The 23,523-nt window shown below is 45.2% G+C and overlaps 1 long non-coding RNA gene across 1 annotated transcript; it reads left to right on the top strand.

Annotated features, from left to right (window-relative positions):
* Positions 1-22,069: 22,069 nt before the first annotated feature.
* On the top strand, positions 22,070-23,523 carry LOC140682212 (uncharacterized). The gene is made up of 3 exons (XR_012053532.1): positions 22,070-22,144; positions 23,126-23,239; positions 23,361-23,523. It is a non-coding gene; the product is annotated as an uncharacterized lncRNA (long non-coding RNA).

Here is a 23,523-nt window from a genome sequence, read left to right as displayed (position 1 = left end):
AAAATGAGATACCGCTCCCTTTTCGAGCCATTTTAGGACAGATATAATTTTATCCATGTGGAATCTTCTTGAGATATTTCAGGTAAACATGAATCCCAATGAGTCTACGGAACACAATTTCTAGGAGGGTTAAATTCAGAAAGCAGAAAGGCCCGTGCTGGGTTTGCTTCAGGGGATTTTTACCTATTTCCCAGACCTTGTTCCCATGCCCCCTGATGTCACCCATGTTTCATTTCAGACAATAATCAGCTGATGATAAACCCAAACCACAGTATCTTTTTGGCACCACCCACCTTTAAAACCTGAGACTGGCACCCAGAGATGCTCCTTCCGCTCTCAAACTACATATGACATCTCTCTCAAAAATTGTTTTTAGTTTTTCTGCAACCAATGTGCTCATGCAATATTTCCATCCTGGGTTGTGACTCTCTCCACCATCTCACTGACATGGCTTATCCTGCTTACAGCTGGAGACCTCCAAGGGGCAGGATGGTATCCATGGGAGAGGAAAACAACAAATCCTCAAAATCACAAGCAGCTGCAGCATTTGTGCCACAAATCACTGTTAGAACCTCAGCCATTACTTGTTTTGTGGCTATTTCCTCACCTGTGCTGTAGACTGCATTGGCAGAATGAAGCTACAGGTGATGACAATGGGCCTGAATTTGAGACCACTGTTGATCAGCCATCTACTGAAGCACTAAAAGGAGCTCCTGGAAGATGAGGCAGCCTCATTTACTTTCTCCTTTCCCATTTCCCTTCTGGAATCAGAATTCCAGTTTGGGCTCACTCCCTCAAGTGCGTTGCCAAGCTCTTTGAGCTGTCTGTAAGTGTAGAATCTTCATTAGTGCTTAATAATCCCAGGTCATCTCTGAGCAGCAGCCCATGAAAATGTCATGCTTCTGACAGGAGGCACCTGTGGTCAGCCCTATCTATTGTGGCAGCACGTGCTCATCAAGGCTTTGCACATAGAGCAGATGTGCCTGAGGTGGGGACGATGAGCTCAACCCAACTCTCTTCTGCTGCCCATAAATCACATTAGAGTATATCAAAGCCTTGAACTGTCAGCGCTACCTAGATGTAAATACTGTAATTATCCTAAGTAAAATTAACAGTTTATAAGACTTCCTGTGCTGAATCTTTTTATTACAGTATCTTTTTTCCATCACAGATTTGATTTGCCATAGAGTTTATGTGACTCTGGATTATAAATCTCTGGCTTTCAAACACTACCTGACCTCATGAGCCGTTACAGCAGATAATTGGCAGCTACTCAGATGCTTGTTTTGCTGAGGAGAAGACTTCTTTCCTGACTGCCCTGAAATTTTCTGGTCCCTTTCAAAAAAAGATGTTCCTAGGTGATGAGTGATGTTGAATCCTTACAAAGGTCCTATGGGATCCAGGCAGAGACACAACCCTAGACAAATAAAGCAGTGAGCCTGTCCCAAGGAGAACACAGGGTGGCAAGTGTGAGGAGCAGAAAGGGCTTGAGCCTTCCTCGTGCGCAGCAAAGCAGAAGGCGGCAGTGTCACACAGTGAACATGAGGATGGTCTCTCCAGCCCACCATCCCCACCAGTGACCATCACCATGGACTGCCTCCATGTTAGGGGAAGCTGCTGACAGTGGCTGCCAAGGTAGGAGCTTCAGAGAGGCACCTGCACAAAGCTGTGCTAGTATCACAAGTTATTTATAACACAGTCAAAGCTTCCTAGTGCTTGTATCAGGCTGCACAGTTCAAGTCATATAAAATAACCTTCTTTTCACCCTATCAGAGCAAAATTACTCCACTAACAGGGAAGTAATTGACAAAGCCCATTGCTGCATTTTCCACTGCCCACCTCCCTGCAGCAGAACACAGAGGATAGTCAGCATAGGCATTTCACCATGAGTTACAACTGGCAAAAAAAAGGAGGCTGTATTTTGAACACATTGAAAAATTATCCTTTTTCCACACACACCTTTGCACAGCATTAGGAGACAAGGAACATTATTGCTTTTGTCCCACTGGGTTCTGGCATCTTAGGATCATCTTAGCGTTTTTCCTGCCTGTTCAGTGCCTCTCCACCAGATCCACACTTCCTGAAGATGATTCAGAACATGAAACATGACAAAACAAAACTAATTTTAATAGCTTGTCTTGGCTAAGGCCAACTAGGAATATAGCTGTGTTATTGTGAGCTGGAACACAGAGCTATTTACTTCATTCACAGGAACAAAATAGCAGCCCATGATGTCAGCATGAGTAGAGGCATAACTAAAATATTGCATACTAAATAGAAAAAGATCTGGAATAAACTCCTTATTATGGATCTAAGATATTTTTTCTTGGACAAAATAGGTTCAGAAAGCTCCAACAGCTTGTGAGAGTCTGCTTGAAAAGCGGAGTTTTGTCCAACATGTGACTGGAAACCTCTGACACCCTAAGGATGAAACACTGACACTCCTATCTCCAGATGAAAGCCAGGGTCTGAACACTGGCACTACACTAATGAGTGAAAGCTTCAAGGCTGGAGACTTAAGAAAGACAGAACATTTAAAAAAGCAATCTTACATCTTGGATTGAATACAGTTCTGGAACCAGGGTGAGCATTGAATATGTATATCCATTCCCAGCCATCGAAAAAGGAAAACTATAGGTAAAGTAAGAGTAGGCTGAATCCCTCACCATGAGACTAACATAATTAGGTTGGGGTTTGTTTTGCCTTTCTTTACTTTTCTTTTAATTAAAAGGTCTCTGTACAATTTTGACAAGTATTTTCACTGTTTGTGGATATCTTCTTTCCAAGGACAGGTTTCATTCCCCAGCTGGACCTCAGCAGCTTCCCCCAGCTATGTGGATACAGAGGAGTTTCATTCTCTGCGAACAGCACTCATCTGAAGTACAAAACAGGAGGCTATAGCATAGAAATAACTATAGTAAAATTTGCTTAACTTTGAAAGGGGAACAGACTGTTTATCTGGTTGTAACAGCATAATATCCTTCAGTTTTGTTCCAAATTTTCAGTCTCTCTTGGACTATCTTTTGCATCTTAAGTACATCAAGCTGTCCCTAAATGCCCCATGAACATACCTGAAAGCAGTATGTGCTTGTACCTCGAGCATGTCTTCTTCTTTAGTCCACTGGAGGAATCTTTTAAAACTGCCCTTCAAAGTGCCTTCCAAAAGAAGGAAGAGTTCCCTCTATGGGATTTCAATTTTCTCTCTCTGTTCGGGACACTTGGTCCATCCATCCTGCTCTGCACCTCCCCATTTCCCAGCCTTGCCTTTGCCTGCTTCTCATATACTTGCAGGCACTGCTGGGGAGACCAGTGCCACCAGCTCTATTGAGCCAGGAGGTGGCTATGGGAGGCAGCACCAAAGATCTCCAGCAGCTCATTCAAGAATGGCTTGGGTTTGGGGTGATAGGTCCTCTTACCCCCATTCCAAACTGTTGTGAGTGACAGACGTGGATGCACATGCTTCCCCGCATCTGTGTATGTCCATTGCACTTTAAGAGGAGACAGGAAAGCTATCAGAGCTGCCCTGGTTTCCTTCTTTCCTTCAATTTCCACCACTGTTTTTCCTCTCACTCATATTTTGGGACCAGCTGCAGTATAAGCCATACACAGGCTTGAAGAAGACACGGTAATGTGCATCTCCTAGAAAGTATGAGCTTCAAGGTATTTAGTCCATGGGCACATTTGCATGCAGAATGGTGATCAGAAGGACAGCAGGAAGAGAAATACCGACGAGACCCGGCTCTGCCTTTGTGAAAAGGCTGTGTGCAGCAAGAGGAGCTGAAAAGCTCTGCCACACCCGTGCTCACTCAGTCTGACTCTGCAGCTTTTCCAGGACATCAGGCTCATCCTCCACCTCAGACTTCTTGTTGGCAGGCCCAGGAAAGCAACACAAACATCTGTAACACAGGTTTAGAAGTGATTACTCAGAGTCTACAACATTTTGGATCAGAAAAGTGCAGGGTAAGCACTTTTTATTTATTTAGGTGCTAGACATGTATGGTAATTACTCAGTGCTTGTGTGTTTGAGCGGCTTTCTAAGTTTGAAAAAAACCAGACTGCCACGGATCAGTCACCAGTAAAGATGTGTAAAGAAGACGAACTGAGGTAGGGAAGTTTCTGTAGTGAGTCATGGCAAGATCACAAGTAATTTGTTAGTGAGTTCCCATTTTCCTCCTTGTTTGTCCAAGCCATTTCCCATCCTGTTGGGTGGTCTCCAGGCAGTCGTGTGCTGCTGATGCCAACATCCCTGTGCATGGTCCCCATCCTCACCTGTCTTCTGTGAGCAGCACAGGTCCTCCTGCATGCCTCTGTGAACATCTTTTTTCCTCCCCAAAATCTACTCCTTGGGGTATCTTTCAAGGATTATCCAGAATGTAACAGGGATACATGTTGGGACAGAAATGTAAGCTCTTCCTTTAGTAAGCCTTACTGCTTTGATATAAGGAAAACCAAAAATCAATTTTCTCCCCCTCCTTCTGCACACACATTGTTAGAAACATAGACTAAATTAATTGCAGGAACATCATGCACCAGAGGGGTAGAGGAAAAAAAAAAAAATCAAAGCCTTGTACAACTCTAACAGCATTTCATGTTCTCTGGGGTTTTCACTTGCAGTGACTTGAATCAAGGTTTCAGTGACACAGAATTTAATGCCAATTTTTATTCTGCTCATTCCATGCTGGGGACGTGCACTTGACCTCTGTGAAAATATACTTTAAGGCCTCAGTGCATTAGTGCTTTTTTGAGTCTTGGATATGAGCAGGCCCCCAGAATTATTTCTCTCTTTAGTCCTCTAATGACAAGCTTTTCCTTTCCTTCTTCTCTCTGGGTCTGGATTAACAGATAGACACTATCCATCTGTGCCAAGGTCCCAGCTCCTGGGCGAGGTGACGAAATTGAGATTTCAGCTTCAGGGGCTGAGATAATTTATTCTTATAAATTAAACTTTCAGTCTTTCATCATACTGAGAGGAAATTTGAAAACATCACCTACAAGATGTTGGCTGAAGTCTGTGGACATGCTGGAGCTGTAGATCAAACAAGAGATGCACTGCACCATGCATCTCAACCAGGACTTAATGAGAAGGGTTATTTCTACAAGGGATTCTTCTTGGTTTATGGCTGGGGTGGTCTTTCTCTGGCCTATAAATCTGGCTGTTGGGTAGAAGATTTGGCAGGGGTCTCTCTCACTCACAGAGGTGTGGGAGTCTCACAGCTCAATGACATTATACAAAAGATAGGGGACATTTGGCATCATACTGAGGATGGGAGACTCCCCACCACTGAATTGCCAGCAGAGGGTATTTTGCATCACCTTTAGAGGTGATCTGAAGGCGAGAAGATTGCAGAGTGCATCTGGCTGCCAGCACAGACTAGTGAGCCCCGCAAATGTACCATATTGTCCCTGGGGACTCCTGCTGCAGCCTCTTTTGCAGGACTGGTCACAGGACAGGAGTACCTCATAATCTTCAAAAGCACCTGCCTCATGCCTCCTATCAGGAGTGCTGTGATCACTGTGATCTCTACCTGCTTGTTTCTGGGGGTGAATTTTTCCAGTTCAGTGACTGAGGTGGAGAAGAAGGAAGCAAGAAGCTCTGATAAAGCTCTCCAGATGCTTGTGAGCAAAATGCCTATCTTGGAAAATTAATCCACCAATATTTTATGCAACCAAACATCTTAAAACACATGATGATTAATGTTTTCATTAGATCTTCTCTACAGGATTATCTTCTTCTCAGAGTATGTTGGAGCCTGGATGTGTCAGGCTCCTGGCCCATGGAGCTTTGCTGAGGGGACACTTATTTTCTCAGCTCTGAGTGAGGAGCTTTGTCAGATAAAACTGCAGCAAGCAGTTAGCAAAATTCTGATCACTTGCTTTGCCATCAGTGTGTGCATCTTCTTGAACAGAAAAAATTTGCAGCCATCGTTCAAACACTTTCAACCTCCATACCACACCAGTAGATTGTTCTGGCTTTTCTGTAATAGAGGAGCTCACTTTGGATCCTGCTGATTTCAAGTATTCACTTCCCCTTACTATCTTCTTTTTTTGTTTGTTTGTTCGAGGTTTTCTCTTGAGAAAGTGAAAGTAATTTGCCTGTTCTTGCAAGATCTGATTTGCCCATTCCCTTCCCCAGAGGCTGCTGGGACCAGGAGGTGACTCAGGCCTTTGCTGCATCTGAACACTGAGCAGACAGCCCTTTGCAAAGTTGTGTGTTATATAGCGGGAAATGCTAAACATGATGAAAGTTTCAGGGCTCAGCATTTCAGCAGCCAGTCCAGGATGAATCACCCTGAAGCTGCTGCAACCTCAGGCAGGTGCCGCCTCCAGAGCCCTCCCACCACCTTCTCCATGGCCTTTCTCATCTCCTTGCAATGTTTTATCCAGCAGCAGCAGCAGCAGCAGCAGCAGCAGCAGCAGCAGCAGCAGCAGCAGCAGCAGCCACATAGGCACTCTTCTCACTCAGCACTCTTTTCTCCCTTCAGTTCCAGCACAATGGCTGGAGCCTGTCTGGCATGGCGGAACATCACCATGGACTTACTAAACGGCACCAGCAAAACAGGAGAGAGAACCTCTAGCTGGGAAGCTTTAGGGTCTCTCAGCCATCTCCGGGTTTCCCTGAGCTTGTGCAATTTCCTGAGAGTAGAATCTGATGCTGTTGGTTATACCACATTCTCTGGAGAGGCAGAAGGATTCAGCAACCCTGGCAGCAATGAATCCCAGCTGAAGTAAAAGGGGCTGTAAGGTCAGCCTCACTCAGAGAAGCACAGAAGACACAATCACAGGGTAGGGGTGAGCTTGAGAGGGAGCTGATAATCCCAGTGAGTTCTGCAATCTGTTCATATGCTGCCCACATTGATAGCCGCTGTCCAGTCCTGGGGTTTAAGATGTCCATGGAGTGTTCCTGAGGAACTCAGAATCCCAGCTTATCCCTGCTTTGTCCTGATTACAAAAATGACCCCAAAACAACACACCTCTTGTGGTAGTAAGGGGCTGAACATGCTGATTGTCAGGTCTCCCACTGGCAGTATTCTGAAGACGACTTCCCTGTTTAGCATAGGTGCTGCCAAACAGTGGGGCTGAGAGATGTGTCCTCCTCTTCTTAGCACAGCGCCTTCTGGATCCCCAGGGCTCTTCCTTGTCCCACTCTGCCATGAAAACTGGGATTAGTATCAGCTGCAGAGCTTGCCTCACCCAGAGGCATCACCATCCACTTCGGGGTATCCTGCTCACACCATCTGAGACCTACTTGTACAGTAAAATAGGGCTTTTCCAGGCTCCTTATCTTTATAGCAAAAGATAAGATTGATATCAAGCCAAGGTTCTGAGCTCTGCCGTGAGATCCTGGGTGCAAACTCGGCCTTCCATTCCTTGCCTCAAGCCTCTACCCATTGCCACACCAAGGGCTAGATGAAAAAGAAAGGTCCTTTCCAAAGGAACTCAAACAAACAGATTCCCAATGTTTTGGTTCTGTACACAAAACCAGAAGTTTTATTAAAACCTGCTATTGAGCTATCCTGTGCCATTTAAGCACATTAATGCATTTTAAAACACCAAATCTAAGAGCATCCTGTCATGCTCTATAAGTAAAAACATCAGGATATCTGAAAGGAAAGTGGCTTATTTTGACTATCCAGAATGCATGAACACTAGCAACCAAACTACATGAAAACACAACTAAAACCATAGTCCTTATTTTCTGTATTTGAAAGCATTCAGTTTTTCTCCCCAGTAATATCTTGGTTTCATGTCTATGCATTTTTATTATTAGTCACCTGGCAGCTCTTTTTAAACTACATTTTGAAAAATAAGATTTCCTCATTGATAATCTCAAACCTTCAGAGCAAACTATGAGTTCCCAACCAAAGAGCTCTTCCCATGTCAGCACAAGAAGCGAAATTTTGAAATGCAGCAAAAGTAAGTAGAGGTATTTAAATTCCTTTGAAAGAAAATAACTCCTTAAAATATTACTAGCAAATGCAGAAGTGCTAACATTTGTCAAAACTGAACAGATCTTCACCTCCTAGGACTTCTATGGCAGAGGGGTCAGAGCAGGTGGAAGAATATGCAGAAGGTAAGGAATGAAAACTCTCTATGACACACAGAGACAGAAGCCCTGGAGAGGGAATGGGCCAAGAAGGATACAAATGCAAGTAGTGATGCGCCATTAAAATAATCATCAAATCAGAAGTGCTATGACCTGCTAGGTAAAAGCTTTAGCTTATAAGCTGGGAAGAGTGACCACTAGAGTTTGAAATGTCCCTTGGTGATGAATAAGTAGGTAAGAAAAGATGGGTACATTTACCATGTGCATACACTGAGGCTTCACCATCAATGCTCATCTGTTTCATTTATCCCCTGGTTGAGTTGGGAGCACCAAGAAGGAAATCTCCCTGGGCTACCCACAGGTCTGCTCCAGGGCAAAATTGCCTTTAGGCCCTAAGGGTTCTCATCCATTCTGCCTGGCTCCTGCTGGTCCCCTGAGAATTGGGGCAGGGGAGCACATGTGCAGCTCTGCTGCCCTCTCAGTGCCACAGCCACACCAGCTGGATCATGGCGAGCAATTTGGTTTGCCCCCAAATCAGGGGCTGAAGTAAAAAATTCTCTTTTTCTCTCTGATGCTCTCAGAGCAGTCATGAAAATGACACAAAATGAATATAAAATCAAGAAAAAGTCTTTTTTAATAATTAAAAAAAAAAAAAAAAGAATGCAACAGTGAACCACATAAGTTCCTCGAAGTTTTTCCTCACAGTGTATTCAAAACCACCCACTAGTGAATTTGAATGAAAATCACTGAAAATATAAAAGCTCCAAAAGCTTTTCTGATTGAGAGAGGTGGACAACAAACAGATCATAAAGCTGCACACAGTTGCCATAGTGACGGGGCTTCCAAAAGGATGCAGGGGAGCCTCAGCCTTCAGGAGCAGCACCAATCTCCAGCACACCAGGAGAAGCAGGAGAATCCCAAAAGGGACATTGGGAGTTGTCCTTCAAAGGGAGGATGTCCCTTCAGAGAGACAGGTGGGAGGCTGTGCAGACAGCGTCCTTCCTGCTGGCCCCCTTGCCTAAAGAATTACTGAGCAGATGTGGAGAGTTTGGGATGTTGGGAAGAGACCTTCAGAAACATGGCCTTAGGACAGTGATTGAGTTGTCAGGGCTTACCTCAAGCCGTGGGGATGGGAGGTGATCTCAGTGTCTTTAGCAGCCCAAATTTCTATTTGAGACTGAACCCTGAAGAACTTCAGAAAAAGAAATAAATTGAAAACCAAGAGCAGCCAGAAATCAACCAATTTGTCTCCAAAAAAATCTTCCCCATCATGCACTGATTAAAAAAGGGCACTGAACACTTCTGACTCCAGCATCGGGCACCGTTCACAGAAGACTTAATCTCATATAGTAAAAACAAGATGAGTAAGGGAAAGAGTTGCTCTGCTACCCAATAAATAGCAAAAGCTATTGATTAATATTTTCAATAAAGTCAAAGTCCTTAGTACTTTTTAGTACTTTTTAATTATCAGCCTACAGTGAATATATTGCTTCTGAATAGGCAGCCAAGAAAGGGAATGAGATGCAATCCTGAAAGAAAACAGTGGTTAGGTGTCAGAACTCAAAATGTCCCTCAGACATTTTTGGATGTTCCAGGTCCATGTCAGAAGCATTTGAGTCCCTGGCAGGCAGCTGGAAACAGCTGTGATTTTGGATTTGAACCATGGAATGGTTTAACAACCTTGCAGGAAGAACAAGAAGTCACAAAAGTTTAGATATTATAGTAGAAGTAGTCACAAAGTAAAGGGAAGAATTTTTGAGTGCTGTACAGGGGGGTTTTAAGTCTTGTACAGGGGGGGTTTTGGTTTTGTACATGGGGGTCAGAAGTTTTGAGATGGATGATTTGGGCCTATCCTGTCCTCCCTCTTTCTTCTTCCTTACCTCCATGTTCTTGGTGATGTTGGCACTCACAGATTGGTTTAGAGTAGAAAGGCACCATTTAATATAGGTAATAAGCATTGGGGAAAAACCATAAACATTTAACACGTAATGTACCATATAAAAGATAGCACCAGCCCTGGGCAGGGGGAGAGAAGAAGATGACGGGAGTCAGAAAGGATGTCAGGGTGTGTGTGTGCCTTTGCCTGAGCTGCTGAGCAAACCATAGCAGCTCAAGAAGAAAATCTTTTCGACATCTTGCAATAAACTACCTTGAGACCGAACAACAGAAGACTTCTGAGCCTTTCTTTGAAAGCAAGGGTTGGAGGAGAGATTTTTCCACCATACGGAGCCAGCCCCGACCTAAGGTGAGCTCCAGCAGTTAGGGAGCACACAGATGAGGTAAACATTTTTTATTTCATTGTGCAGGAGCAATTTCACCCAGCACTAACTGACAGTAGGGGTTAATTTGGGGAGTTAGTGATGGATATGCCAAGACTCCCCAAGTTAAAGAGGCCAAAGGAGTTCCTATGAAGAGAAAAGTCAAGACAAGAGAAGCCAAGGGAATCATAGACCAATCAGCCTAGCTGTAACACTTCAGAACAAATAATGAATTTATTTGTAAACATCCATGAGATGACAAAGAGATGAGAAGGAGCCAACTTGGATTAGTCAAGACCAAGCCATACCACCAACCAGCTTTCCTCTCAAAGCAGACTAACAGCAAAAGCTCCAGAGGTAAAGCAGCTCAGCTTGGGACAGGCTGTGGCCCAGTCTCATGCAATGTCCTACTAAAACAGGCAGAAAAACACACTTGATAAAATTAGCGGAGGTCTAGAGGCAAAGCCCTGTGCTATTCTGGACTTTAAAGGTGATTTATTTCCCAAATGAAAGGGTGGACCAAGTGAGAGTGAGCCAGGATCTGTCCTGGTCACAGCCCTGTACATGGTTTTCATGTAAATTACTTGCCTAAAAGATCAAGTTGATTAAACCTGCAGATGACCCAAAGCTGTGTCATGTTGCAAGTAACAAAGATAACTCTCCCTAAAAATAATTCAAAAGAGGCTTTATAAAACAAAATAAGATATTAAAATTTCAGCTATGCTTACTAATAGCATCTCAGAAAGACTGAATATACATATAGATGAGATCAGTCAAAATCCTTAGCTACATATCACCCTAAATCAGGAAATTACTTTCTACCAGAGCACTATGCAGAGCTCACCCCCTTATTTGTGCTGTCTCTGCAAAAGGAGAACCAGAGCATCTTTTATTTTACATTTTAATTTTTTATTTTTAAGGCCCACATATTGCCTCAGGCGTGCTATAACTCACATTGGTGACAAAGAAATGTGAAAAGCCTTCCACCACATTACCAGCAAGCCTGGGGCCTCCATGAACTAGGAATTTAAATACATTTTGACCCTTGTTTGGACTGGACATTGTGATATGAGAATATACTCAAAGTAGAGTCAATACTGAGAAAACTTTAATTGTCAAATTGTAATTAACGTAAGAGTGTTTTGTAGGTTTAGATAGAAGCCATGAGAGTAAGGGAAAAAATTTCCCCAAGTTAGCATCCCAATTCTTTTCCCTTAAGAAATTCACAATATTTTAACTGTAGGAGGAACTAGCACAAAGAAACTTCACCAAGGAGAAAGATGTGCTAAGCAGGACACCAGGTATTTTTCTGAGAGTTGGGAGATTTCCACTGGCAGCATATGACAATCCCTCTACCTCTGCTGCAAGACAAACTTCCACTTTACTGGCGAGGCTTCCTCCTACACATCTGCATTTTGCATTACAGATATATGATCAAAACTGATCATCCAAAATTAAAGGTCACTTGCTGGTGGGACTTCCTGACACAGGTTATGAGGGTCCTGGATGACAGATACCATCCAAAGCTCCAGGGTTCACAAGTGGCCTGACAGCCCCACAGTGTGAAGCCAAGGCTGATTTAAGTAGAAGTTATAAGTGTAGAAATGATAATGATAAGAGAAACATGATTTTGTTTGTTTGTTTGTTTGTTTGTTTTTTGTATCATCCACTACCCAAAATAAAGACATGAACATGCTGCCTTGCTGCCTTGGTCTGGATAATGCACACAGAGGAAGATGAGCTAGACTTGAGGAAAGGCTTTCAGGGGGTTGAGCAGGCTCCAGGCTGTGTGCCCAGAGGAAGCCTTCAGTGCTTGGAGTAATGAAGAAATATGGATGTGAATTAAATCCTCCAAGGAATGATGAAATGGAATAGTTTGTTTTTAACTTTGTTTTAATTAATCAATTCCATCTCTTCTTGAATGGGTGTGAATGGGTGACCAGGTGTGCTAGTGTGTAAAATACCCTTAGAGGAATATTAAAATGAAGTAGTAAATTAGTTAAGATGGCAGATTTTAGAGCTGAAAACACGATTATTCAGAAGTAGCCAGGCTCACCTAACCACCCCTTCTGCTTTGGCAGTGGAGAAAAACTGGGCCACTTGTGAAACAGGGTATATATAGACAATAAACATTAATACATTTTAAAGTAAAATTAATATTTAAGAAAGATGTGTTAAAGGAAAGTTACCATGGTGATGCCTGTTACATTACATCCCCAAACACAGAGAAAACAAGATTACCATATGACCTGGGTCATAAAGCTTGGCAAAAAATCCAAAGAAGACTGGATATCCCCCTTCGAAGCAGGAGAGATAGCTCCTTCAATATCCTTATATCTTTCAAAGGCCTATGTTCTTCACTGCTGGAAAACTGACTGGGGTTTTAGCCTGGAAAGACTCTGCCTACTCCTTGAAATCTTCCTAGACAAGATTAAAATCTAAGTAATTCCTTCAGTGGAATTCACAAGTCACTTTGATAGATACACAACCTGTTGGACAACCATTTGAATCTACTGATTTATTGATTTGATCTTAGTAATGATCTTGATGTGATCACTTAATTAATCTGCCTTAATACTTAATTAGCTTAGCAGAAATAATGAATTAATCTAGTGATATCCTTGCTCAGGTGTTCCTTCATGTGATCATCCTTTTTAATCACCTCTGCAGGGAATATATAAGGCAGGTTTACACTATTAAATAGTCACTGAGGTCACAGCCTGAGGGCAGGAGTAAATTTGGGTAGGGCATATGCTAGCAGCTCAGCTCTGCATCTCTTCAGCCAGCACCTCATACACCCTGTGAATAAATTCATCTCCAGGCACTTTTGGTCTCCCAAAGATCTTGCTGCGTTGCTGAATGAAGAGCAAGAAGGGCTTTGTCTCAGAAGCAGTCAAACATTTCAAGGATGTGTTTCTCCGTGGTTCACAACCAAAGAGGAGCGGATGGGGCATCCTGGGGCCCACAGTGGATGATTTATCCTCCCTTAGTCTTTACTCAGGAGCATAGAAAGCTCTGACTCTTAAAGTCCTTAGGGGAAAAGTTGTGACTGAATTAAACTGAAAGAGAAAGTAAGATTCTGAACTGTAAGATTTTGAACAATACAGAACTGAGGTGAAAAGCATCACATACTGTTCTTTATTTTTTGCATTGTCACAGTTCTTGGATACCAGGAGAGATGACACACTCCTGTGGGATAGGTAACACACAAGAAACAAGTGTCAATGGACTTTTATGTGAGGTGGATGGGTGGTGGAAGGAAATGAACAGCTGAAATCACACAAAATCACTTGGTATTTGCACCTAGATGGTTAAAATTTGAGCAGAAGAGCTGAGACTTCATTCCTGTCACACAGTGTGAGTGAACAGAGAAAAAACTGGTGCCCATGGAGTAACCCACCATCAGAGCATGAGTTCCCTCTGCTCCCAGTGCCCAGACAACTCTTTTCAGGCTTGATGCTTTCAAATTCAGGTCAAATGCATAGCCACAATTGAATGAGCAGAAGAAGAAGAAGAAAAAAAAAAAAAGCTCAAAAAGCTCACATTACCAACCCTGAGTGGGTAAGGGATGCAGCTTTGCTTACCATTCGGTTAGCTAATTTTGTTCTTTATGAATATTGCTGTTAGCTTTGTCATAAAGTCAGGAGACATCATCTGAACTGGCTTAGAAATTATAAAGAAGAATTTTAATTTTTATTTAAACTGGAGAAGCTGCTAGAGGCCTGTTTTGAAGCCAGTTTAAGCCCATGGAAGGATTTAATCAGGCTTTGTTTGCAGGCGTGGCGGCAGCCTCTTTTAAAGTCATTGTTCTGCTTATAATCAAGCCTTGCCCCCATCAGATTTTAACCACTTCTTCCTAGGTTAGGCACGGGGATGGGTTGGGGATGGTCCCTGCTGCAGTCGCATACCACTTGTGTGGTGCTGGCATTCGAAGCCAGGCTGCTTCACTGTTTCCACTGCCGACTGTTTGCAAACGCAGGAGAGGAGCTGGGAATGAACAGAGCAATGCAGAGTCGGGGAGGGAGGGGTTTGGTGGCTGGGCTGGAGTTAGTCACCGCAGACTTCCATTTCCAGATCGTGAGGAAGGACTCAAACCATTTTAGGCATTTTCTTGGACTTCCTTCTCGGCTTTTAATTGAAATACCCAGGAGGGATGGAGGAATCTACAGGCCTATTTTGCACTGATGTGGGATACTTCTGTGCAAGCACAGACGTGCTCCCCCTTCATATTGTAGAGTCAGACCACTGTTGTTAGTCCTTGGCTCGGTTCCTTTGCATGGCAACAGGGAATTCTCCACACGTCTCACCTTCTGGAAGTTGATGCACTCCTCTTTGGAAGATGCTCACTGTGGTGAAAATGATTTTAAAATAATTTCTTGGAGGAGCTAACTATGCTGGAATGCCTTGAATATTCAAAACAAAACACATTTAATTCTGATACCTCTGAGGTATATAAATATACATATACATTTATCCATATGTATCTGTAAGTGACACAGATAGGAAGATATATGAACCAGCAAATTGCAAAATCACAAGAGGCTTTGAACACCCCTGTTCCTTTTCAGCAGGAACTCAGATGTCTACATCTAGCAGAGTAAACAAGAAAAAGCCCTGCATAGCTGCCAAGAAAACTCACACATCCAGCTGCCAGACTTTCCACTATGCTTCTCACTCCGGTGTTGTGAGTTTTGCATCTCCTCTTGTCCAGCAGCACTGTCCTTTTTGCCAGAGCAGCTCTTTGGGACATGATTCCCAGGATGTCCCAGGGGAGGCAGGCAGCAGGCATGCTAGGAGCACATCCAGCATGGCCAGGCAAAGTCTCCTCTGTCCATTCTCAAACATGGAGCCCATGATCACTGTGTAGGGCAGCAGCAGCAGCAGCAGCAGCAAATTGGATTTTTTGTGTGGTTGATGTTACAATGGTTTTTCCTCCTGCTAAGACAAAAGAATTTCCTCCATCCAGGGAGCTCAGTGTCCTGGTCACCCAGAGAATCTTCTCCTGGGCTTGGTGCTTGTCTTAGCAGCACCGTGCAGCATGCCCATGGCCAAGCCCCTTCACACAGGGACCAAACATCTGCACAAAATACTTATTTATCACATGATGAAACAATCAATGTTTCTGGCCTTCTGTGATGCTGATTGTGCACCTCCAGCTTCGTGTTTTGCTTTCTTGAAGCTGATTCTTTATTAGCAACAAAGTTGCAGTCAAAGAAACACTGAGGACAGAGGAGTAACATCAACCTTGAAATTGTTACTTTCTGACCACTACAAAAGCTCTCTACCTTCCCCTGAAAGCTACTTAAATGTTTCTTCACTTCTAAAGAATGATAAACAAGTCCTTACTGACAGAATATCACGACTACCTCGACCTTCCTTTCCCATTGGGGCCTGTTGGTGTATGAAATGATGACCAGCCCAGCCATCTCAAAAGGTTTTAGTTTTAATCTCAGGTGGTTGCACCTTTATTATGGTGCCTGTGGTGGACTGGGTGACTGGCCTTTCCCTGACACCCCACTGGTGCGGTTTGTGACCACCTCCATGCACTGAATCTGGAGCATCCTGTGGTACCCTTCTCCCATGTCTATACTGCAGTCAATGGGAAGGCATCTGAGATGGCAAAAGAGGTTGGAGTAAGTATCACAAATCAGCCCATAAACCTCTGCTCTCTGAAAATGGTATTTCCAGAGCTTGAGACAATGTAGGAGCTCAAGGAGAAAAAGTGTACCGCTGGGGTGCTGCCACACCTTCTGCATTCTGGCTGCTATCTTGGTGCCTTTTCACTGCAGTGCACTATCAGGGGTGATCCTCCCTTCTCTGAGGCTTCCAGGCCTGACATGAGGGACAGGCAGGGAATGAGAACTGAATGTCTGGTGTCGCTTGATGTCAGCATCCCTTGCTACAAGGGACCAAAATAAAAAAACCTCATAGGTAATGAAATGTGAGGGTTCACAAGGAAACTTTTGGGAAGAGAAGTGATAAGTCTATATAAATTAGGAAGGTAAGGAACTGAGGATTAACCATATTGTTTTACACACAGTGGTTGCATTAGAATCAATTGTATTCTGGTGTTTGTAGTTAATAATTGACTTCTAGTTGCATGTAGAAGGAAAGAATTCATGTCAAAAAGCCAAGAATGTACAAGAGCTTTTTAGAGAAAAGCAGAAAAAGAAAAAAATAAAAAACAAACCCTCAACCAGACCTATATTTTCTGTGGATTTTTTTTTCTTCCATGGCAGCTGCAAAACCAGCTCAGTTTGTGTTGAGTGTATTATCCTGTGAACAACAGGGTCCCATTAGCTCTGTCAGAAGGCCAATACCCTCTATACTAAAAACCTCTTGATTCAGCACATTTCCGTGTCACAGAGTAAATTTCTGCTTGACTCCATTGAAGAAATAATTTTAAATCTTGAAACATAAAAACTATTACAGCAGGGAAAAAAAGTTTCTTTTCCCCTCTCTTTGCATTAATTGCAGACATCAAACACCACATTGCAGTTCAGCATATAGAAGAATGTTGTAGCAAATTAAAAAAAAAAAAGATATACTGAGGGGGAAAAAAAGAAAGGAAGGGATTATATGGCAGTAATAAATGTATTCTTTTCTTTATAAACACATGTGTGGTGTAGATTTGAGTCTGTGGGACAATTCAGGAAACAAATGAAAAGATAAGTTTTGGGTTAAAACTCAGCAGATTTCAAAGTGCATTGTTTATACCCTCTGCAGTGCAATAAAGCTTATCAAGAACTTTTCTATTGGATACAAGAGTCAAAAGAAATAAGAGGAATGTGAACAGTATGCTTCCTTTGGGTTGCTACAATATCTGTAATTCTTTCAGCACAGATTTCCCATGTTAGTTTAAGCTCTGTCTCACAATGATCATTTTTTAGCAGATAATCGTAAATACTTTACTGCGCTGACTGAGTTGTTCAAAAATTTGCCATCATTTCACTCTCCACAAGCTCAAAGCATGTGGCAAGTTCAAGGGCCCTTAATTAAAAATATAATAATTTCATTCTAGAAGCTCTTGCTTGCATCCTGGTAATACTCAGGGATAAATCAACTGCTGATGTAAATGCAATTAATTTCTGTGTAATTTCATTTAGAAGCTACAAGAGTACTACATTTTTATTTAATTATTTGAATGTACTTTCTGTAAGGGGGAGTAGGATCACCTCCCCCTTACAGAGGGGAGAGCTGAACCTGGGAAGTGAGAGGCAGAGATTTGACCAGCCCTTGGTAAAAGCTGGGAGAGCATGCAAGCCTCTCACTCTGATCTGCATTTGTGCTTTCAGCATGAACCAGGACATGGAAACGACACACAAAGTACCATACATTTCAAGCACAAGATTTGGCTCTAGATCACCAGACCTCCAAGCTGCAATATTTCCTAGGCAGAATGTACTTCTGCCCCTCTCGTAAATTGAGAGGTCAATTTTTGTCTTCTTTTCCTATTTTGCTCTTGTAAGGGAAGACAGCATGGCATGTTTGTTAGAACTATAATGTTGCATTTGCTAATTAAATAAAGTGGGGTTTTTGGGAGAACTTCTTTTAAGTAAAACCATGTGTTCCAGGGAGGAAACATTCTTCTGGTAAACAGCTGAGCCCTTAACATTTAGCAACATAACTCTGTGTTTGCAGCTATTGGAAACTGTGTGACCGAGGAAGCCTGTGTTTCTGAGACTGAGGACTGAAAGCATTTTGCTTGCTGTCAGAACGCCAACCCTTTCTTTTATGTATACGCTAAAAGCAAGAAAGAACCAACTATTGGATGGTTGCTTCTTATGGTTTTAATAAAATTTGTCTCATATCAAAACGCTGCTGGGTTTTAATGTTGATGCCGCACTGAGCAATGTTCTCTGCTTAGGCACAGCTAGCTCTTGCTTTCCAGAAATGTAGCTGCAGCCTGGCATTACTTGCATAAATTGGGGCCTTAAATAATTTCCTCACCCCTCTCACCTGTGCCAGGAAGGACCCTCCATGCCTAGACCTCCTCGCTGGTACAAAGAAGGGGGTCATTCCTCCTCCCTCCCCATCTGGTGTGTGAGCAGTGCTGCAGTGGCATGAGGTAGCTAGGGAACAGAAGTTACCTGCCAGACATGAACAGCAGCCCTGGAAATCTCAGGGAAAAAAAAGATAATAGAGCTGGAAACTGCAAGCAAAAACAGGACTGAGAGAATAGGAGTGCCCTGTACCTGGCTCCTGCTTTCCATTCCAAGAGTCCACATCTTTCAGAGACACTCAAAGGGCCACAGGCTGTAGGACAAATCCTGCTGAGGGGAAGCAGGGAAGTTTCATTTGTATAAATTATTTCCCGAGCAGCATTAGGGAGCAGGGAAGGCTGGCTGGGTGAGTTTGAGATCTTACACTGTTTCTCTATCCAGCAGCTGGAAGGGGAAGGCCACAGTCCCAGCTCTCTCTGGGCCGAAGGAGATTATTATTCCTCTGCCTGCTCATCTCACTGAAGCTGGACTGCTGAGCTCTGGGCATCACATTGACCTTTGCAGTACAAAGGGATCTTATCTTGTTCTTTGTAGCCCTCAAAGCAGCTGGGCATGCTTACAAATTTCAGTAACTACCAGCTAAGGCCAAACAAGATCCCACGATAAAACTTCAAGGCTCTGCATTCCTCTCTTATTGCTTTCCTGAGCAGATTCTCATTTTAACTGGACTCATGGTCCTTTCATCCAGTTATCTTAAAGTACATAATGACTACTGTAATTACTGACAATAGTGAGCTAATCAATTCTTCTAGGCATTATTTTCAAGGGATAAATATTACTATCCTTGCTGTAAGAATGGGGAAACTGAAGCAAAGAGAAGTTTTTGAATGAATAGGTGTGTTTTACTTTTAATATTATAATATCCTCCTGGTTTTATTTTTATAAGTTTATGCATTTGCTTCTTAGTATGCTTTATGTTCTGTTATTGCTTTCCAGTAATGTTATCTGTCATGGGTTGTGTGCATGTACCAAGGTTCATTTAAGAAAACTGCAGTGATTTGAGAAAAGTTAACAGATATTGAACAGTTTTTTTGTCATTGTTTATATATATATTTGATTTATCATAACCCTACTTTCCTGGCTTTTCCTTTTCTTCCTCCTTCTTTTATTTTTTGGTGCCTTTTTTTAGGAAAATACCACAAATAACATTCTTTTCTATTTGTTTTCCATATACTTCAGCTTGCATTTAAATCTCTAATCTGGAAAGCCAACTGAATATGACCTTTTAATGCCTAAAGAACTAAGATATTCTACTGGGCAGGAAGCTTGCAAGGCAGAACTATGGCTTTACTAAAGTATCAGTTAATCACTTATAGATATATAATTAATATTCAGAAGACATATGTTGGTTTGGTAACATTTATGTAAGAGTTTAAGTTTTCCACAGTTCAGGTATGCATCCCTGAACCCTTTTCAAGGATAGACAGAAAGGTAGCCAGACCAGAGGGTAAGCTGCAACAAAAACAAACAAACAAAAACCCAACAAACAAACACTTTATTTTGTTTGTCAGCACAATTTCAGGTGAACTGAATGGTAGGATCTAGTCTCTAGATAGGAACAAGTGTCTCAAAACTCTTATTTGAAATATTTTATTTGCTCCAAACTTGTTGTTTAGTAAGGGCCTGACTTCTAAAAGCATTTAGGTGTTTATGTGCACTTCAGCATCTTTATAAAGCCAGCACCAATTCCTTATTGGACTGTAGTCTAAGGGTCTCCAGATAGTCTGACAACTTTATATTGACTTATTTCAGTCAACTTCTAATTCTAATGAGACCAAAAAGTTAAAGTAAAGTAAAGGTGTGTTAAAAAATTGCTTCACAAACAAGAGAAACAGTCAATCTGGAAAAAACAAAACAAAACAAAACAAAAACCTGAGGTAACATAAAATCTCTATAACTGGCATATTTTGGGAAATTTAGAAACAATAAAAGGCAAAAAACCTGTGAAAACCACTAACATAGTTTCTAAGGTGTCACTGTTAAGTTTTAGGCTGTTAGCCCTGACAGCTTTAGTTTTGAGGCTTTCTGCACTACACATTATTTTCCTGAGGCTTATTTGTAGTGGCAAGGCTCTCTCCACCTCTCTTAACGTACTGCCTATGCATTCAAGAATTTTCAGGAAGGCTAAATCCAATCTTTGGGCATTTTTGGAGTGGTTTGTGTTTTCCTTTTTGTGCTGGGGGAGACAAGAACAATCTTGTTTAAAATAAAACCCAAACAAGGGAAGCTGAAGAGTGGGAGTATGTGAGCGAGCTGGTGAATAACTTACAGGGCTGTGAATCTCCTCCTGCCAGTAGGCTCCTCTTGTAGGCTGCAGTATTGATTCTGTGTTTAGTCTAGGCTCTTCCCAAATACCTGCTGCGGCTCTTACGTGGATTGCAGAGAGCTCGGCCCTGAGGGTGAGCGGCAAGGGAAGTCCTCCTCGCAAATGTCCGGTTTTGGATCAACACCCCCTGATTCTCCATGCAAAACATGCACGTGCCTGCATTTCCCTTCCACTCCTATCTCGTAATGGTGCGCGGCCCGACGGAGTCCAAACGCACCGAAGGGAAATGCCGGGATCGGGCATTTCCTCACGGATGAGCCCTCAGAGATTTGAGGAAAACTCGTGGCCCGTAACCTCTGGGACGGCTCGGGGGCTGAGAGGGCTGGCTAAGGACCGCGCCAGTGTCACCTATGCCTGCGACAGCCCCTCTGATGGGCGGGAGCGCTGTCAGGACTCTGCGATCCCTCGTACCGTGCCCTGCGCCATCCCCGGCACACGCTGGGGCCTGGCAGAGAGCGCGGGGCTTGTGGGCTTATTTATCCTTTGGCGTTTGGGGATTTTTGTCTGTTTTGTAACGCCGACGGGAGCCTGAGGCAGCTCTGGGCACCCCCGGGATGGGCAGTGCCGAGCGTCCCCGGATTAGGAGGAATTTATTCACAGAAAGGGCAGTTAAGCATTGGGAGCTGCCCGGGGAGGTGGAGGAGTCTCCGTCTCTAGGGGTGTCTAACGAAAGACTGGATGTGGCACTCAGTGCCACGGTCTGGCTGACATGGTAGTGTTCGGTCACGAGCTGGACTCGATGATTTCAGGTCTTTTTAAATCTAATTTATTATGCGACTGTGTGATTCGCACATCCACTCGCCCACCTCGGGGGCCTCGGGGTGCGGGCTCCGCTCCCCAGGCCCTCTGCTCGCTGGCCGGGTGCTGCCATGTCTGTGGCGCAGCACGGCCCGGGACCGGCGGCAGGAGGGCCCCGCCCGCCGGCGCCGCGGGGAACCGGCCGGGATCCGGCGGTCGGGAGGGAAGGAAGGAAGGGGGGCGGCGGCGAAAGAACCGCGCTCTTCCCGCCGGCGCCTCAGCCCACCGGGCCGGGCAGCAGGCACCGGGTGGTGCAGCAACAGACCGGGGCGGCCACAAGGTCCGGCCAGGCTCCCCTGGGCCTACGCCGCGCACTTTTGGGCCGACAGATAAGGCCGTATGGGGCGGGGCAGGAAGAAGGAGCCTTTTTTTTTTTTTTTTTTAAGGGAAAAACCCTTCGCCTTTAAGGGGCGAGGCCAGCGGAGTTTGCGGAAGAGCCCGGAGAGAGACGAGCGCTGGTTGGGTAAATGCGGTCTCGTGACGGCGGCTGGGGCGGTGCCACTCCCCCCACCCCGCCGGCGCCCCGCGTTCCATTGTGTGCGCTAACGCCGCCGGACCCGCCCCGCCGTGTCCCCGCCCACAGAGCTGACCACGCCCCCGGTGGCGGCCCCGCCCCCCGTGTTCTCTTGGCTCATTTCCGGCCGCCGCCGCCACCGCCGCTTCCCTCCGAGGGCTCGGGAGAGCGAAGGAACAACAGCCGCCATTTTGTTTGTGTGTGAGCGACGGAGGGAGGAGAAGGGAGCGAGAGGCCGAGCCGGACGGGGCGAGGCAGGGGGAGGGCAGCGCACAGAGACCCAGGGGCACGGACAGGGGACGGGGAGAGAAGCGAGGAATCCAGACGTCCCCCCCCCCAACCCCAGCCTGCCCGTCCCCTCGCTATTCCTTCTCTTTCTGTTTCCTTTTCTCTCTTCTCCTTTTCCCGGAATTCTCTCTTCCCGCACTGCCCTCCGCCCCCGCTTTGCCCGCTCCGCACACACGCCCCCGGAGCGCCAGGCAGGGGCAGTAGGGAGCCTGCGCTCGGCCCCCGCGCTGCCGCCGTCCCGCCCCGGCCCCCCCCGCCGGGCAGCGCCGGGGACCCCCTCCCCCGCCCGGCCATTCCGGGGCGAATCCCCCGGCCTTCCCCGCCGTGATTTTTCTCCTGTTTTATTATTTTAATTTTACCTCTCGATCCTCTTCTCCGAGGGGTAGCTGCGCGGCCTCCCCTCCCACCCCGACTTCCAACCTCTTCGCTCCCTTCCCCACCCTCGCAGAGGCGAAGGGGGAGTCCCCACCGCGCCCGAACAACAGCCGAGGGTCTCCTCCCTCGCTCATCGCGCCCTGCATCGCCCGTGGGTCCGGGGGAGCTGGGACGGGCAGCCCCCTCCCTGCCACCATCCTCGGCCGCCCGGGAAGGGGGAAGGTAGGCAGAGAGGGCGGGAGGGGCCGGCTTCTTCCTCCTCCTCCTGCCGCTGCTGTGGGATCGGCCCCTCTGCCTGCGCCGGAGCGGGGGGGCAGCCTGCTACTGCGAACGAGAGAAAGAGGAAGGGGGAAGAAGAGAAAAAGAGGGGGCAGAAAGGGTGTTGAAACCCGCCCCCCACCTTCCCATCCCGCGATCGGTGCTGCCTCCATCAGGACAACAACCCCTCCTCCTTCCCTGCACAACAAGATGTGAAGCGGAGACTCCTGGGACTTATCCTCACCCTCCTCATCCTTACAGCTCCCCTTTCTGCAGCCATTAGCGACGGGCGAGGAAGAAGCGAGTGGAGCTGGGGACCCCGCGCACGCTGTGCCACTCCCCCCCGCCGCCTCCCCCCCAGCCCTGTCGCTGGCGGTGGGTATTTTTTCGCAGGGTGGTGTTGGAGGGGGAAGGAGCCGCTGCTAGAGGACGGTGATCTTTTTTTCTTTTTTCCTCCTCCTCTCCTCTCCTTCGCCCGCCTCCTTGTGGCGATGAGGAGGAGGAGGACGGCGCCGAGGAGGAAGAGGCTGATGGCGGCGGTGAGGAGGCAGCAGGAGGAGGAGACCCCCCGAAGGATGAAGATGATGATGGTGGCGGCGGCGAGGAAGCACCAGCACAACAGCCGGGATTAATTTTACTAAAAAAAATTTAAATATTCA

Source organism: Taeniopygia guttata, chromosome 1A (genome assembly GCF_048771995.1).
Source record: "Taeniopygia guttata chromosome 1A, bTaeGut7.mat, whole genome shotgun sequence".
NCBI lineage: Eukaryota > Metazoa > Chordata > Aves > Passeriformes > Estrildidae > Taeniopygia > Taeniopygia guttata.
Note: the sequence above shows the minus strand (reverse complement) of the source record. Positions and strands in the feature narration are given on the sequence as shown.